This window comes from Mustela nivalis, assembly GCF_964662115.1.
Source record: "Mustela nivalis genome assembly, chromosome: 10".
NCBI lineage: Eukaryota > Metazoa > Chordata > Mammalia > Carnivora > Mustelidae > Mustela > Mustela nivalis.
Window position 1 is genome coordinate 108896726 of NC_139029.1, and position 17985 is coordinate 108914710.

At 41.1% G+C, this 17985-nt stretch overlaps 1 long non-coding RNA gene across 2 annotated transcripts in view; it reads right to left on the bottom strand.

Moving 5' to 3' along the window:
- The window catches only part of LOC309842019, a 32552-nt gene extending 22376 nt beyond the window's left edge, over positions 1-10176 (bottom strand). For both annotated transcript variants that reach the window (XR_014299451.1, XR_014299452.1), the window contains exon 1: positions 10112-10176. This is a non-coding gene — a long non-coding RNA (uncharacterized lncRNA). The remainder of the gene's footprint in view (positions 1-10111) is intronic.
- Positions 10177-17985: the final 7809 nt, after the last annotated feature.

Sequence of the window (17985 nt, forward strand, 5' to 3'; positions counted from 1 at the left end):
AAAATGAAAAAGAAAAAAATTAAATTAACTGCAAGACTAAAAAAAATCACAGGGAAAAGCCATGAGTTCTGTGCTTTGCTTTCTCCTCCTCTGGAATTCTGCTGCTCTCCTTGGTATTGAAACCGCACTCCTTGGTAGGTGAACTTGGTCTCCGCTGGATTTCTTGTTGATCTTCTGGGGGAGGGGCCTGTTGTAGTGATTCTCAAGTGTCTTTGCCCCAGGCGGAATTGCACAGCCCTTATCAGGGGCCGGGGTGAGTAATCTGCTCGGGTTTGCTTTCAGGAGCTTTTGTTCCCTGAGCGCTTTCCGTAGAGTTCCGGATGATGGGAATACAAATGGCGGCCTCCTGGTCTCCTGCCCGGAGGAGCCAAGAGCCCAGGGCCGCACTCCTCAGTGCGCACTCAGAGAACAGCGCTCAGTCACTCCCGTCTGCCCAACCTCCGGCCGTGCTCCGAGCTCACCGGGCCTGCGACCAGTTCAAGGTAACACCAAGCTGTGAGCTTACTGTCGGTTCTGTCCCTGTAGCCAGCTTTCCCGTTCCAATACCCACAAGGTCTGCGACACTCAGACACCCCTGATCCTTCTGTGACCCTGCGGGACCTGAGGCCATGCTGACCCCATGTGGGCTTCACCCCGGGTAGCCTCTGGAGCGATGTCCCTCAGCAGAACAGACTTTTAAAAGTCCTGATTTTGTGCGCGGTTGCTCCGCCGCTTGCCGGGAGCCGGCCCCTCCCCCCGGGGTCTATCTTCCCGTTGCTTTGGATTCACTTCTCCACCGGTCCTACCTTTCATAAAGTGGTTGTTTTTCTGTTTCCAGAATTGCTGTTCTTCTTCTCTTCAATCTGCCGATGGATTTTCAGGTGTTTGCAATCTTTAGATAAGCTATCTAGCTGATCTCCGGCTAGCTGAAGTAGTCGCAGCCTGCTACTTCTCCGCCATCTTGACTCCTCCGCCTCCTCTTTTTTTTTGTAGTGAAATACACATGATATTAAATTTACCATTTTAACTTTTTTTAGACATATTATTCATTGGCATCAGTACATTCACATTGTGTGTAGCCATCACTCCGGTCCAACCCCAGAACTTTTTCATTCTCCTAAACTGAAACTCTATACACATGAAAAAATAACTACCCATTCTCCTTACTTCCAGTCCCTAGTAACTAATTCAATTTTCTGCCACTATAAATTTAACTGCTCTAGGTATCTCAAATAAGTGGAATCATACAATATTTGTCATTTTGTGTCTGGCTTATTTCACTCAGTATGTTTTCAAGGTTCATCCATGTCATAGTATATGTGAGTATTTCATTCCTTTCTATGGTTGAATAAAGTTCCATTGTATTATATACTATTCTTGTTTATTAGTTCATCTGTCTTTGGGCATTTGCATTGTTTCCATATTTTTGGCTATTGTGAAAAATGTCACTATGACTATAGTTGTGCAATTATCTCTTCAAGACCCTGCTTTCAATTTTGGGGGGGTTTCTATCCAGAAATGGAATTGCTACTTCATTCCTCACTGGTTAGGACTATGAAATATTAATAGTGATAACAAACATACTTGTATTATCAATGCTGTATTTCTATAATTTAGTACAATATTTGCTATAAGTTTCTGTTAAATAAACTATCAGGTTAAAGAAGTTTTTATTTTATTCCTGGTTTACTGACAATTTTTATCACAAGTGAATTTTGAGGGACCTGGGTTAAGCGTCTGATGATTAAGTGTCTGCCTTCAGCTCAGATCATAATCCCAGGTCCTGGGGTTTGGGCACCATGTCGAGTTGCCAGTTCAGTAGGGAGTGTGCTTCTCCCTCTCCTCCCTGCTTGTGTTTTCTCTCTCTCCCCCACCCCAAATAAATAAATAAAACCTTTTTAAAAATGTGTTTTGAATTTTACCAAATGCATTTTTCTTTTTTCTTTTTTTTTTAATTTTTTATTTTTTATAAACATATATTTTTATCCCCAGGGGTACAGGTCTGTGAATCGCCAGGTTTACACACTTCACAGCACTCACCAAAGCACATACCCTCCCCAATGTCCATAATCCCACCCCCTTTCTCCCAGTGGTCTTTCTCTACTTGACTTATTTTGCTAAGCATGATACGCTCTAGTTCCATCCATGTTGTCGCAAATGGCAAGATTTCATTTCTTTTGATGGCTGCATAGTATTCCATTGTGTATATATACCACATCTTCTTGATCCATTCATCTGTTGATGGACATCTAGGTTCTTTCCATAGTTTTGCTATTGTGGACATTGCTGCTATCAACATTCGAGTGCACGTGCCCCTTTGGATCACTACGTTTGTATCTTTAGGGTAAATACCCAGTAGTGCAATTGCTGGGTCATAGGGCAGTTCTATTTTCAACATTTTGAGGAACATCCATGCTGTTTTCCAGAGTGGCTGCACCAGCTTGCATTCCCACCAACAGTGTAGGAGGGTTCCCTTTTCTCTGCATCCTTGCCAGCATCTGTCATAATTTATTGAGATAATTTTAGGGATGGCCTCCTTTTTTATTTTTTCCAATTTATTTTATGAACTATATTAATTGATTTTCAAAGGTTGAACGGATCTGGCAATAATCTGGTAAACTTTATCTAGTCTTTATGAAATACTTTTGATACTCTCTAGATTCAATATGCTAGTACTTTATTAGGATCTTTGCACCTCTGAAAAAAACTTTCTTAAATAAAAAATTAAAATAAAGGATATTTTCATTCCTGTATTCATAGTGAAATTGATCTATAGCTTTCCTTTTTTAATCTTTTAATTATTTTAAAAGTTTTTATTTAAATTCTATTTAGTAAACATAGAGTATAATATTAGTTTCAGGTGTAAAACATAGTGACTGAACATTTTCATACAACACCTAGGGTTCACTAAGTGCCTTCCTTAATCCCCATCACCTATTTAACCCATCCTCACACCCACACCCACTTCCATTCTGGTAATCATTAGTTTGTTCTCTATAGTTAAGAGTCTGATTTTTTTAATTGCATCTCTTTTTTCCCCTTTGCTCATTTGCTTTCTTAAATACCACATGTGAGTGAAATCATGTGGTATTTGTCTTCTTCTGACTGACGTACTTTGCTTAGCAATATACTCTGTAGTTCTATCCATGTTGCAAATGTCAAGATTTCCTTCTTTTTTAAAATTTTTTAAATTTCTTTTCAGTGTACCAGAATTCATTGTTTATGTACCACACCCAGTGTTCCATGCAATACGTGCCCTCCATAATACCCACCACCAGCCTCCCCCAACCTCCAACCCCTACCCCTTCAAAACTTTCAGGTTGTTTTTCAGAGTCCATAGTCTCTCATGGTTTGTCTCCCCCTCTAATTTCCCCCAGCTCCCTTCTCCTCTTCATCTCCCCATGTCCTCCATACTATTTCTTATGCTCCACAAATAAGTGAAACCACATGATAATTGGTTTTCTCTGCTTGACTTATTTCACTCAGCATAATCTCTTCCAGTCCCATCCATGTTGCTACAAAAGTTGGGTGTTCTTCCTTTCTGATGGAGGCATAATACTCCATAGTGTATATGGACCACATCTTCCTTATCCATTTGTCTGTTGAAAACAAATGGTTGTCTTCATCTTGGTTCTTTCTGCAGTTTGACGACTTTATTTATTTATTTGATAGAGAGAGACACAGTGAGAACACAAGCAGAGGGAGTGGGAGAGGGAGAAGCAGGCTTCCCGCTGAATAGGAGCACAATGTGGGGCTTAATGCGGGGCTCCATCCCAGGACCCCAACGATCATGACCTGAGCTGAAGGCAACCACTTAACAACTGAAACACCCAGGTGCCCCATGATTTCCTACCAATATATATACGTATATATATCACATATTTTTTTTGAAGAACCATCTCCAAATTTTATTTTATTTTTTCAGTCTTCCAACATTCATTGTTTATGCACCACACCCAGTGGAGATTATGCTGAGTGAGATAAGTCAAGCAGAGAGAGTCAATTATCATATGGTTTCACTTATTTGTGAAGCATAAATAATAACACAGAGAACATTAGGAGAAGGATAGGAAAAGTAAATTGGGGGAAATCGGAGTGGGAGACAAACCATGGGAGGGAAGTGGGGGATTAGGTATACACGTCTTTATCTATTAATCAATTGACATGGGCTGTTTCCATAATTTGGCTATTGTAGATAATGCTGCTATAAACATCAGGGTGCATGTACCCTTTGGATTAGTATCATTTTCTTTTCTTGAGCTTTCATTATCTAATTTTCATATCAAGGTTATACTAACCTGATACAGTTGGTTGGGAAATTTCCATTCTTCCCTGTGCAGTGAAATGGTTCATATAAAATGTGGATTTCTTGAAGATTTAGCAGATCTCATTCAAGTATTAGGCATACTCAAGCCAAGAAACCAGAATTTTAATAAAAACTAAAATGAAAAATGAAAAAAAAAAGTTTATGGGGAAACACACGGGGCTTCCTGCTTTGGAGAGTTTGAAATAGTCAATCTTTCATGCTTGAAATAATCAAAAAGAATCACAAAAAATTTCCTGGGCAAATTTTGGTGGTTTATATTTTCTGAGAAAAGTATCCATTCAACTCTGAACATTGTCATGTCTTTTGAAATTATCAAATTCAAATATAATACAGATAACCAAACTTTATTTTTAAAAGTATCCATTCAACTTTAGTATTATTTATTTGCTCATAGTACTCTATTTTGAAAGCATTAGTTTACTGATACTTATTTGTGCAAGATTTTTTTACTATTCTTTAAAGTCATTTTTGGTTTTTCTTCTTTTATTAATGTTATTATCCTTTTAAAAGAATGTTCATGGATTTGTGAAACAGAAGTTTTCTCCATCAATTTCCGCTTTTTTTTTTTTTTAAGATTTTATTTATTTATCAGAGAGAGAGAGCGAGCACAGGCAGACAGAATAGCAGGCAGAGGCAGAGGGAGAAGCAGGCTCCCTGACGAGCAAGGGGCCCGATGTGGGACTCGATCCCAGGATGCTGGGATCATGACCTGAGCTGAAGGCAGCTGCTCAACCAACTGAGCCACCCAGGCGTCCCCAATTTCCGCTTTTATCACTATCATCTTCCTCGTTCTATTTCTTTTTTTTATTACATTCAATTAGCCAACATATACTATATGATAAGATTTTTCTTTTCCTTTTTTTTTGTTGGGGGGGTGGATCTCAAGTTTGTTCTGGACTCAAGACTCCAATATAACCTGAGAGTTATCTTTCTTTTTTTATTACTATTATGTTCAGTTAGCCAACATATATTAGTTTCTGATGTAGTGTTCAATGATTCATTAGTTGCATATATCACCCAGTGCTCATCAAATTATATTTTTTAATTTTTTATTTAAAATCCATTTAAATAGCTTATCCAGCTATAAACGTTAGGGTGCAGGTGTCCCTTCAGATCATTGCATACGTATTTTGGATAAATACCTAGGAGTGCAACTGCTGGGTCATGGGATATCTCTAGTTTTAACTTTTTGAGGATCCTCCAGACTGTTCTCAGAGTGGCTGCACCAGCTTGCATTCCCACCAGCAGTGTAAGATAGTTTCCCTTTCTCTACATCCTTACCAACACCTGTTGTTTCCTGAGTTATTAATTCTAACGATTCTCACATGTGTGAGGTAGCATCTCATTGCGGTTTTGATTTGTATTTCGCTGATACTGAGTGATGTGGAACATTTCTTTATATATCTGTAGGTCATTTGTATGTCTTCTTTGGAGGAATGTCTGTTCATGTCTTCACCCATTTCTTGACTGGATTTGTTTTTTGGGTTCTGAATTTGATAAGTTCCTTATACATTTTGGATACTAGCCCTTTATCTGTTAAGACATTTGCAAGTATTTTCTCCCATTCCATAGGTTGTCTTTTTCTTTTAATTTTTTAATTGTTTTATTTATTTTCAGCATAACAGTATTCATTATTTTTGCACCACACCCAGTGCTCCATGCAATTCGTGCCCTCTATAATACCCACCCCCTGGTACCCCAACCTCCCACCCCCTACCCCTTCAAAACCCTCAGATTGTTTGTCAGAGTCCATAGGTTGTCTTTTAATTTTGTTAACTGTTTCCTTTGCTGTGCAAAATTTTTACCTTGAGGAAGACCCAATAGTTCATTTTGCTTTCTTGTGTCTTTGGAGACCTGTTTAGTAAGAGGTTTATGAGGCTGATGTCAAAGAGCTTGCCACCTGTGTTCTCCTCTAGGATTTTGATGGATTCCTGTCTCACATTGAAGTCTTTCAACCATTTTGAGCTTATTTTTATGCATGTTGTAAGAAAGTGGTCCTGTTTCATTATTCCACATGCAGCTGTCCAATTTCCCACATCATTTGTTGAAGAAACTGTCATTTTTCCATTGAATATTCTTTCCTGCTTTATCAAAGATTAGCTGACCATAGGTTGATGGTCCACTTCTGGGTTCTCCATTCTGTTCCATTGATCAACGTGTCTGTTTTTGTGCCAGTCCCATACTGTCTTGAGTTTGTGGCTTTGTAATACAGCTTAAAGTCCAGAATTGTGATGCCTCCACTTTGGCTTTCTTTTTGAACATGCTTCTGGCTATTCAGGGTCTTTTCTGGTTCCATATAATTTTAGATAGTTTGGCTTAGCTCTGTGAAAAAATGCCAGTGGTATTTTGATAGGTATTGCACTGAATGTGTAGATTCGTTTGAGTAGCATAAGCATTTTAACAATATTTTTTTCTTCCAATCCATGAGCATGGAATATTTTTCTAGATCTTTGTGTCTTCCTCAGTTTCTTTATTATGTTTTCTATAGTTTTCAGAGTACAGATAGTTTACTACTTTGGTTAGGTTCATTCCTAGGTATCTTATGGTTTTCAATGCAATGGTAAACTGGATTAATTCCTTGATTTCTCTTTCTTATGTCTCATTGTTAGTGTATAGAAACGAAACAGACTTCTTATGATTTTATATCAGAATTTCCTTTCCTGAATTACTGTTTCAATTCTAGCAATTCTTGGGTGGAGTGTTTTGGGTTCTTTACATACAATTTTATGTTGTCTGTGAAGAATGAAATTTTGACTTCTTCTTTGCTGATTTTGATACCTTTATTTCTTTTTCTTGTGTAATTGCTGAGACTAAGACCAGTATAATGTTGAACCACAGTGGTAAGAATGGACATCCCTGTCATGTTCCTGACCTCATGGGGAAAGATCTCAGGTTTTACCTGTTGAGGAAGACACTCACTGTGGGTTTTTCATATACGGTTTTTATGATATTGAGGTATGTTTTCTCCATCGCTACATATGGAGAACTTTTAACAAGAAAGGATTTTGTCAAATTCTTTTTCTACATCTATTGAAAAGATCATATGATTCTTTCTCTTTTTCTTATTAATGCAGTGTATGATGTTGATCAATTTGCAGGTGTTGAACCACCCTTGCAGCCCAGGAATAAATCCCACTTGGTTGTGGTGAATAGTGCTTTTAATGTACTACTGGAGCCTATTAGCTAGTATCTTGGTGAAAATTTGCATCCATGTTCATCAGGGATATTAACCTATAATTCTCCATTTTGGTGGGGTCTTTGTCTGGTTTGGGGATCAAAGTAATGCTGGCCTCATAGAATGAGTTTGGAAGTTTTCCTTCCATTTCTATATTTTGAGACAGCTTCAGAAAAATAAGTGTATGTTGGCTAATTGAACATAATTTTTTTTAAAGTATTGGTGGAGTGCCTGGGTGGCTCAGTGGGTTAAAGCCTCTGCCTTCAGCTCAGGTCATGATCCCAGGGTCCTGGGATCAAGCCCTGCATTGGGCTCCCTGCTCAGTGGGGAGCCTACTTCCCCTTTTCTCTCTGCCTGCCTCTCTGCCTACTTGTGATCTCTGTCAAATAAATAAATAAAAATCTTTAAAAATTAAAAATAAAAAAGGAATAGGTATTGGCATTGGGGGCAAGATGGCAGAGAAGAAGGAGATGCTGTTTCAACCGGTCCCCTAAAGTGAGCTGATTATCTACCAGAACACTCTGAACACCCAGGAAAGCAGCCTGGGATGTAGGATTATACACTTCTGGATATCTAAGGGGGCAGATGATGCCAGAAGTGACTTAAAGCAGTAGAGAGTGAGTGAGATCAGACTGATATCCCAGGATAAACAGAAGGGGGAGGGAGTCACCAGAAGCGACCCATTGGAAAGTAATACCCCAATATGAGAGTGTCCTGTGATTGGGGACCAACATTAACTTGGAGTCTAGTTAAAAGCACTCTAAAAGAGCAAAAGATCTTATGGGGCAACTGGTGGAATCGGGCGGTCACAGGCACAGTGTTAAGCCCACAGAACCAGAACAGCCACCACAGGCACCATGCCAGAGAGAGTGGCAAAGCCTCCAGGTTGTGATCCCTGAACCGCCAATGCATGAGAGAGCCTTGGTGGATGCCAACCGGTGCTCTCTAGAACCACAGCTTTTTGCACTCTGCACATGTGCTGCACATTTGAGGCCTGAGTTGCGCTCCACGCCTTCCCCTGAAAGAGGTCCGTGCAGGTGCTAACCAGTGGTCTCTAGGACCAGCCAAACCTGCACACTCCTAGCCAGGGCCAACTTGAAAATCTCAGTGCACTGTCTCTGGTTGGGATCTCTCCAGCTGTCTGGACCTGCTCAGACAGCAGCCCAGGAAAGGCAGTCACTTGAAGCAGGCTCCCTGGGCCAATATTGCTCACAATTTTAGTGGTACTGGGATGCAGAGACAAGTGGGAGCTCCTGCACCCCCTGAAATGGTGGCTGGGGACATGCTTTGCCAGTGGGAGACAGCAAAGGGGGAATATATGTGCTCTGGACCACCCAAAGGGGAACAGACTGAGGATTCTCTCTGTGACAGAGGTCTGGGTGCAGTTTGCTTCAAACCACCAAAAGCCACCAAGGCTGGCGGTGGGGGGCATTTCCACAAAAGCCTGAAAAACCTGTTTTCTCAGAGCCCAGCCCCTTGATAGGAGGCAAGAGGACTCAACCCAAGCAAGACTGCCTGAAAAAAAAGGCAGCAGGCACCTCCCCCAGAAAGCCAGCCAAAAAAAAGTGGGAGAGTAAAATCACCACAGGGTCTGCATAAAACTGTAAAACCCCAATATAGGGGGAAAAGAAGATATTAAGCTAGGACAGTATTGCCCTAAAACCTGTATTCTTCATAAATACAACTTTTATCCTTAATTCTTTCCCACTATTCTCATTCTTTTTAACTTTTTTAAATTTTTTAATTTATTTATCATCACAACAAGAGGTCCAATACATAATAACCTTTAAACTTGAACTTTTTTGATACATATTATGAGGGAACAGAAGGATGGCTGAGAACAAAGCAAAAGCTGCCATCCTGAAAACTTCCCCCACCCCCACCCCCACTCCTGGGTGGGACATTTGTGTCATTCTTTAGGAATCTCCCACCTAGCTTAATGTTAATACCTTGCTAGAGGGAAAAAGGACATTGACATTGGCAAGGCCTCAAGGACTCCAGTATCTTGTAGGTCCTCTTTAGCATATAAAAGTATTATTGAAAAACCTCCCCTTTGCCAGTGGGACCTGGCCCTCCCCAACCCCTTACCTCCCCCTCCCCAACCCCATCTTACATAACCTGCCACCCCTCATAACCCCATAGCAGCAACTCTTTCTCCCCATGGGTCCTGTCCCCATACTTTAATAAAACCACCATTTTGCACCAAAGATGTCTCAAGAACTCTTCCTTGGTCATCAGCTCTGGACCTCACCCCACTGAACCTCACTAATATTCTAAAACCTCATCACATATGTGTTTTTCTTTTGCTTTCTATTTTCTTTTAAAATTCATATAGAGATAAGCTTCACGGTAAAATATAAACCAGTTTTAATCCCCTTTATTCAGCAAAGTTGAGTCCTTTAGCAAAGATAGCAAGATACACCCAACCTTCCTTCCCCACACTGAGAATTTATAACCAACATCCTATCTTTTTCTTCTCTCAGTGTTTCTGTGTATTTGTTTTTGTTGTGGCATTACATAATCTTATGCTTGGGCTTCATTTTGGCTGGGTTCTTTTTTATTTTCTTGTCATTTACTTTTGTTGGTCTTTTTGTTTTTCCATTTTTGTTTGTATATCTTATAAATCTTACCTTTGGGCCCATTCTGGCTGGTCTTCTTTCCTCCTCCTCCTCCTCCTCCTCCTTCTCCTCCTCCTCCTCCTCCTTCTTCTTCTTCTTCTTCTTCTTCTTCTTCTTCTTCTTCTTCTTCTTCTTCTTCTTCCCCTATCTCTCTCTTTGTCTCTCTTTTTCTTTCTTCTTTCTTTTTGGTAGAGACACCTGATTTCTCAGAAGCACTCCAAGGTGCACCTTGCCTGGATAACAGTTGAGACATTCAGTTACACATCACTTCAGTCATTTATCACCAAAATGACTAGGAAGAGGATTGCCCAACAGAAGAAAAATTAAGAGACTGTGCCCTATCTATCACAGCTGTTGCATATGGACATAAACAGTATGTTGGAAAGGGAATTTCAATTATCCAGGCAATGGCTAACAATTATCCAGGCAATGGCTAGGTTGGAGAAACCATTAATGACAACATGTAATCGGTTAGGGCAGAAGTGAAAGCCACCAGGGAAAAAGTTAAGAATGCTATCAATGAGTTCCAATCTAATCTAATTTCTCTAGCAGCTAGGGTAACTGAGGCAGAAGATAGAATTAGTGATCTAGAGGACAAACTGATAGAGAAAAAAGATAAGGAGGAGGCCTGGGAAAAACAACTAAGAAACCACGAAAACAGAATTAGGGAAAATAATGACACCATGAAACGTTTCAACATCAAAATTATTGAAATCCCTGAGGGGGAGGAGAAATAAGAAGACTAGAGAATATAGTTGAACAAAATCTTCATGAAAATTTTCCCAGTCTGAGGAATGGAACAAGCAGTCATGTCCAAGAGGCAGAAAAGTCTCTCCCCAAGATCATAGAATCTAGAAAGACCTTGAGACACCTGATTGTGAAAATGATGAATCATAATTTTAGACAGGAGCTCTGGAAAGCAGTTAGGGAGAAGAAATGCCTTACATACAGATTAACTTAGATTTTAAACTAAGGACTGTAGTGAGAGACAAAGAACACTACATCATTCTTAAAGGATCTATCCACCAAAGAAGATCTAGCAATTATAAATATTTATTCCCCCAATACGTGTGCAGTCAACTACTTAGGACAACTGTTAATCAAAATAAAGAGTCATATTGTAATGAACACATTAATAGTAGGGATCTTAATATGCCACTCTCAGTAATAGATCATCCAAGCAGAAAATCAATGAAGAAACAAGAGCGTTGAATGACACATTGGAACAGATGGACTTCATGGTCCTGTACAGAACATTCCACCCTAAAAAAACAGAATACTCATTCTTCTCAAGTGCCTGGAACATTCTCCAGAATAGACCACATACTGGGTCACAAATCAGAAGTCAACTGATACCAAAAGATTTAGATTACTCCCTGCATATTCTCAGATCACAATGCTTTGAAACTGGAATTCAACCAAAAGAAAAAGTTTGGAAAGAATTCAAACACCTGGAAGCTAAAGACTACCTTACTTAAGAATGCTTGGATCAACCAGGAAATCAAAGAAGAACTTAAACAATACATGGAAATCAATGAGAATGATGACACCTCGGTCCAAAACCTATGGGATACAGCAAAGGCAGCCCTAAGGGGGAAATACATAGCCATCCAAGACTCCCTCAAAAAAATTGAAAAATCCTGAATAAACCAGCTGTCTTTACACCTTAAGGAACTGGATAATCAACAACAAATTAAGCCAACCCCACACACAAGAAGGGAAATAATCAAGATGAGAGCAGAGATCAAGGAGATAGAAACTAGAGATACAGTAGAACACATCAACAAACTAGAAGCTGGCTCTTAGAATCAATAAGATCAATAAACCATTGGCTAAACTGATCCAAAAGAAAAGACAGAAGACCCAAATTAATAAAATTAAGAATGATAAAGGAAAGATCACGACTGACACCAAGGAAATACAATCATCAGAAATTATTATCAACAGTTATATGCCAATAAGTTAAGCAACCTAGATGAAATGGATGCATTCCTGGGAATCTATAAACTTCCAAAACTAAATCAGGAAGAAGTTGGCAACCTTAATAGACTGATATCTAGTAACGAGATTAAAGCAGTGATCAAAAACCTCCCAAAAAACAAGAGCCCAGGACCTGATAGATTCCCTGGAGAATTCTACCAAACTTTCAAAGAAGAAATAATACCTATTCTCCTGAAGCTGTTTCAAAAAATTGAAGCAGAAGGAAAATTTCAAGACTATTTCCATGAAGTCAGCATTACCCTGACCCCCAAACCAGACAAAGATCCCACCAACAAGGAGAATTTCAGACCAATATCCCTGATGAATATGGATGCTAAGATTCTCAACAAGATCCTAGCAAACAGGATCCAACAGCACATTCAAAAGATTATCCACCATGACCAGGTGGGATTCATCCATGGGATGCAAGGGTGCTTCAACATTTGCAAATCAACCAGTGGGACAGAACAATTCAATAAGAGAAGAGAGAAGAACCACATGGTCCTCTCAATTGATGCAGAAAAAGCATTTGACAAAATCCAGCATCCGTTCCTAATTAAAACGCTTCAAATTATAGGGATAGAGGGAACGTTCCTCAACTTCATAAAATCTATCTATAAAAAACCCACAGTGAATATCTTCCTCAATGGGAAAAAGCTCACAGCCTTACCGTTGAGATTGAAAACACAACAAGGATGCCCACTCTCACCACTCTTGTTCACATTGTGTTAGAATTCCTAGCAACAGGAATCAGACAACAAAGAGAAATAAAAGGTTTTCAAATTGGCAATGAAAAAGTCAAACTCTCTCTCTTCACAGAAGACATAATACTTTATATGGAAAACTCAAAATACTCCACCCCAAACTACTAGAACTCATACAGCAATTCATTAATGTGGCAGGATACAAAATCAATGTACAGAAATCAATTGCTTTCTTATACACTAACGATGAATTACAGAAAGGAAAATTAGAGAATAGATTCTATTTACTATAGCACCAAGAACCATAAGATACCTCGGAATAAACCTAACCAAAGTGGTAAAGGATCTGTACTTGAGGAACTATAGAACACTAAAGAAAGCAATTGAAGAAGACACAGAAAGATGGAAGAGCATTTCATGCTCATGGATCAGAAGAATAAACATAGTTAAAATGTCTATACTGCCTAGAGCAACCTATACTTTCAATGCCATTCTGATAGAAATTCCACTGGCATTTTTCAAAGAGCTGAAATAAACAATCCTAAAATTTGTATGGAACAAGAAGAGACCCAAATTGCTAAGAAAATGTTGGAAAAAAAAAAAAAAACCTGGGGGCATCACGTGGCCTGATTTCAAGCTTTCCTACAAAGCTGTGATCACCAAGACAGCATGGTACTGGCATAAAAACAGACTCATAGACCAGTGGAACAGAGTAAAGAGCCCAGACATGGACCCTCAACTTTATGGTCAATAATCTTTCACAAAGCAGGAAAAAATATACAGTAGAAAAAAGACAGTCTTTTCAATAACTGGTGCTGGGGAAATTGGACTGCCATGAGTAGAAGAATGAAACTCAATCATTCTGTTACACAAAGATAAACTCAAAATGGATATAGGACCTCAATGTGAGGCAGGAATCCATCAGAATTCTAGAGAACATAGGCAGTAACCTCTTCAAATTGGCCACAGCAACTTCTTTCAAGATATGTCTCCATTCCTCAAAAAATTAAAAATAGAACTTCCCTATGACCCTGAAATTGCACTACTGGGTATTTCCCCCCAAAGATGCAGATGCAGTGGAAAGAAGGGCCATCTGTACCCAATGTTCATAGTAGCAATGGCCACAGTTGCCAAACTGTGGAAAGAACCAAGATGCCCTTCAATGGACGAATGGATAAGGAAGATGTGGTCCATATACACTATGGAGTATTATGCCTCCATCAGAAAGGAAGAATACCCAATTTTTGTAGCAACATGGATGGGACTAGAAGAGATTATGCTGAGTGAAATAAGTCAAGCAGAGAGAGTCAATTATCATATGGTTTCACTTATTTGTGGAGCATAACAAGTAGCATGGAGGACAAGGGGAGTTAGAGAGGAGAATGGAGTTGAGGGAAATTGGAAGGGAAGGTGAACCATGAGAGACTGTGGACTCTGAAAAACAATCTCCTCTCTATCTTTCTCTGCCTGCCTCTCTGCCTACTTGTGATCTCTGTCTGTTAAATAAATAAATAAAATCTTTTAAAAAAGAATATGCATTATTAAGATACTTGGGTATAAAACTTACTAAAGAGTTAAAGGATCTATACTCTGAAAACAATAGAAAACTTGTGAAAAAAATTGAAGAGGACAAGAGAAATGGAAAAGGATTCCATGCTCATGTGTTGGAAGAACAAACATTGTTAAAATGCCTATACTAGAGAGAGACAAGATGGCAGGGAAGTAGAAGGAGGCACCCTTTCAACCTGTACCCTAAGTGAGCTGATTACCTTCCAAAGAACTCCGCAATCACCCACGAAATCAGCCTGAGATCAGAATTATACACGTCTGGATCTCTACTGGAGCAGAAGACACAAGTGGGCAGGAAAAGCGGAGTGAGAAAGTCAGACTGATATCAGAAGATAAACAAAAGGGGAGGAAGCCACCAGAGGCGACCCGTTGGAAAGTAATGTCCCAATACAAGAGTGCCCTGCTCCTGGGGACCAGCATTAACTCAGGAGTCTGGTAGAAAGCACTCAAAAGGAGCAAAGGATCACGGGGGGGGGGGCATTGCAGGAATCGGGGTGTTAGGGTCCGGGCTTAAGTCCCCAACCCAGGACAGCCACCCCTGGTGCAGAGCCAGGGAGAGTGCGGCAGAGAAACCAGGTCTCAGTCCCTGAACCAGCACGCCTGAGAGTGAGTGGCGCCCAGCTCCTGTGAGGGGCAGGGAGCCTCGCCAGCCAACAGAAGCACAGCCTTTTTGCAGTCCCCACGCAAGTGCCCTGCCATGCCATCAGAGTCCGAGTCCTGCCTTGCGCCCTCCCCTGAGAGAGGTGCACACAGGCGCCAGCCTGGTGCTCTCGGACGGGAAAGACCAGGCACTCCCAGCCCAGGCCAGTGGGAAAATCTCAGTGTGCAATCGCTGCTTGGAACTTCTCTGGCAGTCTGGAGCTGCCCAGACAGCCGCCACTGCTGTGGTTCGGGTACAAGCAAAAAATCCTGAGTCCCCAAAGACCGCGACTGGGAACCTGCTCTTCCAGTGGCCAAGGGGGGATTTATTTGGGCTCTGCAGCCAGACTGAGGCTTCTCTCTGAGAGGGAGGTCAGGGTGCAGTTTGCTTTCCTCTAAAACTACAAAAACCATCAAAAGCGGTCAAGGCCAGAGAGAAAAACAAAAGTGAACAAATAACCTCCAGAGAACAAAAAACCTCCAGAGAACAAAAGCCTGAAAAAAACAGTTTCCTCAGAGCCCACTCCCTAGAGGGGGGCAGGGGGACTTAACTGAGAGAACAAAATTGACTGAAATCCCACGTGGCAGGCCCCTCCCCCAGAAAACCAACCAGGAAAGGAGAAAAAAATTAAAAAAGACAACAAGAGAACAACCACCACTACTTCATAGGACAATTTTTATTATTAATTCGATCGTACTATTCTGGCTCATTTTTTTATATAGTTAATTGTTCATTATTCTATAGATAATTTTTTAACCTATTTACTGTCACAGTGAGATGTCCAGTACATCAAATTCCATAATAACCTTCTAACCTGAACTTTTTGATACATACATCTGTGATTTCCTTTTGCATTTCTATTTTTTAAATTTCTTTTTTTTTAAATTTTAGTTTAGTTTAGTCCTTTTTGTAATTTTTATTTTCTAATATTCATATAGAGTTAAACTTCAAGGTAATCCCCTTTCCCCAAACAATGCCACCCCATAGGTAAACCAATTCCTAGTCCCCCCTTATCTTAGGAAAGTTGAGTCCTTTAACAAAGATATCAAGGTACATCCAGGAAGAATCAAAACAACCTTCCTCACCCACACTGAGAATTTACAACCCATCTTTTTCTTTCACCAGTATTTCTCTGTTTTTGTGTTTGTCCTGATAGTATATAAATCTTACAGTCGGGGTTCTTTTTGATGAGGTTCTTCCTTTATTTGCATATATATATATATGATGAGGGAGCAGGAGGCTGGCTGAGGACACAGCAGGAGCTGGTGCCTTGCACCCCCTCTTCACCCGCTCCCCTCCATATGTGTAGCATTCCTCAGGCACCCATGACTGCCATAAAACGATAAATAGTTAACTTGCAGGGATCACAATCCTGCAGAACAGGAATCTCCCTTGCCCTACAAGATGTCCTAGAGACCTGAACAGGGAGGTTACCTTATCAGTAGCACAAATTTCCAGAGGCAAATAACTCTTGGTTCCTGAAGCCCGAATGTCCCCCTCCCACCATAAACTGGAGGAGACTGGGGTAGAAAGGAATGTAAATGATAGCCAGATCATAATGCCCCACCAAGAATCCCCCATTATCTTGATGTTAGTGCTTGACCTAAAGACGACATTAATCAAGCCATAATGGCAAAGACTCCCCCCCCCCCCCCGGCACCTTGTAGACCCTCCCTAGCATGTGAGAACTCTGTCGAAATCCCCCATTCCTTCACCACCTCCCCCCAACCGTGGGGTATATAACATGCCCACCTTCACAACCCGGGGCAGCCACATCTCCGCCTGCCCACGGGCCCTGTCCCCGTGCTCTAATAAATCACCTTTTGCACCAACGACGTCTTAAGAATTCTTTCTTTAGTCGTCGGCTCCGAACCTCCTCACCCCACCGAACCTGACTTGGGTTCTGGGACTTCATCATTTTTGGCGAGCCAGCCAGGAGATTTGTGAGTCTTTACATTTGGACTCTGAGCTTCGGTGCAAAATTGGTGAGTACTTTCTCTCCTTTTCCTGTACTCTGATTCCAGGGCTTTTTCAAGGAGTATGGTCTTATTGGAACACTTGCATGTCAATTGCTCAGGCTGTAATCCTCTAGCCCGTGGCTACTCCACGGGGAGGAGAGCGTCTGCCTTTTGGCTGTAAGCTAGTACCCTGGCCGGAATGGCAATAAGACCCAGAAACTTGATGGCCTCTCTTTATTCCTGTTCTTATAGAAAGTTGTCTCTCTTGGGCACGGGACAGCCACCTAAGTCACCAGGACGGCTGCCAATCTTAAGACTCCCGTGTGAGGTTTCCTCCTGATTGATCTAATGTGATCCCCTCCACATGCCCGGTCTAGCCACTTCTGGCCGCCGCGGGACCTCCACTGGGAGTCGGCCGAAACCAGTACCCGATTGGATTAAAACGCAACCGGGGACCGTTTCCTAGGGAAGTTGGCTGTAAGGACCACATGTGTTGGAATGTCGCATAGACCATGATGGATTTCAGTCTTTTCTGTTTCTCGTCAGTGTCTTCTGCAAACCGCCTAAAGCTATGAAATTGGGTAATTTCCCCTTGCCAAACTTTTCTAGTATTTCCATGGGTTAATATGGCAAAACAGTATGCAGTCTTCAGGACATATGATAGCATGGCGCAAGCATTTTAGTCCATTCACCAGGCATCCATCTGTAGCCTAGGATGCGATGGGGAAGTGGAGGGATGCCGGCACCCCTCCAGGGCCTTTTATGGCAGGAATGTCTTCCCAGGGAAGGCAGGATGGTGATCAATAGCGATATCTTGAGGGACACCTCTGGTCGCTTTTGACACCTAAAACCTCTGACATACCCTGTGTGGGACACCACCCGGGAGTCGGGGGATTTGGTAATGGACCTTCATTACTTTTCTGGAAGCATGGCCTCAGTAGGCTTCTTCAGTTTCCAAGGACTCTACCTTGGGGTGCCTTTTAACCCACTGGAAATAATTTGGATTGCAAAACTTAAGAAAGGACTGAGCTCCTG